General features: G+C 30.5%; 1 long non-coding RNA gene across 1 annotated transcript; it reads left to right on the top strand.

Annotated features, from left to right (window-relative positions):
* Positions 1 to 210: 210 nt before the first annotated feature.
* LOC139430220 (uncharacterized) lies at positions 211 to 1,837 on the top strand. The gene is made up of 2 exons (XR_011640677.1): positions 211 to 510; positions 1,092 to 1,837. It is a non-coding gene; the product is annotated as an uncharacterized lncRNA (long non-coding RNA).
* Positions 1,838 to 2,051: the final 214 nt, after the last annotated feature.

The following is a 2,051-nucleotide window of genomic DNA, read 5'->3' as shown; positions in this document are numbered from 1 at the left end:
AAAAGTGATAGAAAGGTCAAACATGGCTCAGAACGGCGTATAACGTCATAATATCACGTTTTGGGCACATTTTGTTTTTTATCTCCAACATGCTCCAAGATGTCATTTGGCGCCTGAATATCACAAATATGGTCAACAGAATTATCGGAACCGAAAGTGATAGAAAGTTCAAATATGGCTCAAAACGGCGTTGTTACGCCTTAAAAAAAAAAAAGGTAAACCAAAACGCACCCGAAATGAAAATTATGACAATTTTTGAAATTGTTACCCGATCGACACACAACCCGCAAAACAATTTACGTTATCGTTAAACCTAACCAGTTTGTTGCGAACTCCCCGGCAAACTCGTTTGGAGAAGGGAAGGTTCGATTTATTTAAGGCGCCACACAATCCGTTAATTCGCAACGGGCACTGATTGTGAAGTGATGTTGGAAACAAGAGTTCATACAATAACGAAAATTTAACAACACAAAGATATAGAGAGAAAATAAAGAAACTCAATAGATGCAGGTAAGCAAAATGATATATATATTGCAAAAAAAAAATCAAATAAAATAAAATAAATTATAGGTTAAATCAAATCAAAATAAATATCAACCTAACGAAAAATAAATATCAAAAAAAAAAAATGAAACTAAGAAGATTTAATTGGATAACCAAAAAAAAAAAAATGAAACACCTGATTGACCGCGACACCGATTGTCTACCTCAAGTACTTGTTTCAGAAATCGATTAAAAATTAAAAAAAAATTGAATTTCAAAATAACAAAAAAAAATATACCAATTAAACTCTTTTACAAAAGTAAAAAAAAAATAAATTATAATCAACTGATTCGCAAATTCAAAACAAAACAAAATTATATATCCTAAATTTAGTTTGTATGTTATTCTTTTTTTTTTTTTTTTTAAAAAAAATAAGATCCTAAATTATACTAGGTAAGTATTATTATAATGTACAAAAAAAATTGAATTATCAATCTTAATAATTGAAACAGTAAACAGACAATAAAGTAGAATAAAAAATTCAAAGTTTAAAACGAATTGTTGATCTGACCTTAAGTTGTCTTCTTTTTTTTTTTATATTTTCATAGTCAACTTCGAAAAGGTATGAGTTGGATGATCTTCAGCAGCTTCCTTCGAGATGGTATGGTAAGGAGTGGATATCCAGTGGTATTGAAGTTATTAAAATGTGCTCAGAATTTTAGGACCAAGAATTTCATTAACAAAAATGGTTCCCCCAAAAGAAAGACCTACGGATCGTAATTACCGATTAGAAAAAAAAATTCGCTAAGGGAATGGATGAAAAGAATGAACGGATGTAAGTGTGAACGGTTGATTTTCTTTTTTTTTTTCTTCAATGAAAAGGGTAAATCTAATCAATGAAATTATGCTAATCAATAAATAATAAGAATGTTGTGATATGGATGGGAAAAGTTATGATTAACCGAAATAAGCAATTCTTACCTCAGTTGGTCGAGGTCTACGCCCAAAATTTATGGAATATGGTGAAAAATATTAAATCCGGTTAAAATATCCGGGTCGGGTTATAGAAAAGACTTAACCGCGACTTTTCAACGGGAGTGATATTTCCGATGACTTCGGATTAGCCTCAAGACGCCAAAATTTAATCGCAAATTTTCCAAAATGTCTATCTACGCTGAATTACACTCGTCGTTGCTTTTCTTCACCACCGACGGAGAGAATTGTCACCAAAACCAAAGAGACCGAGTTTTCAAAACCCGTCCGAATTTATACTCGACTCGAATTTAAAAAAAAAATGTACCTTATCGCGCAACTCCCAAAAGTAAAAGTCAAAATAAATACTGTAGGTATTAAACATTTGTCTTTCATTTAAAAACTAAATCCCTTATTAACAAACAAAAGAAAAAAAAAACCTCCCCTCCCAAAAAAAAATTAATAAGATTATTAATAGATATTTTGCAAACAAAAATTTTAAAGAAATAAGGAATAACGACATCTAATGGGTAAAAGGAAAGGTAAGGACAAAGGATTCTCGAATTCTGCTGCTGAAACAAAAAAACAAAAAAAAA

This window comes from Onthophagus taurus, chromosome 6, assembly GCF_036711975.1.
Source record: "Onthophagus taurus isolate NC chromosome 6, IU_Otau_3.0, whole genome shotgun sequence".
NCBI lineage: Eukaryota > Metazoa > Arthropoda > Insecta > Coleoptera > Scarabaeidae > Onthophagus > Onthophagus taurus.
Note: the sequence above shows the minus strand (reverse complement) of the source record. Positions and strands in the feature narration are given on the sequence as shown.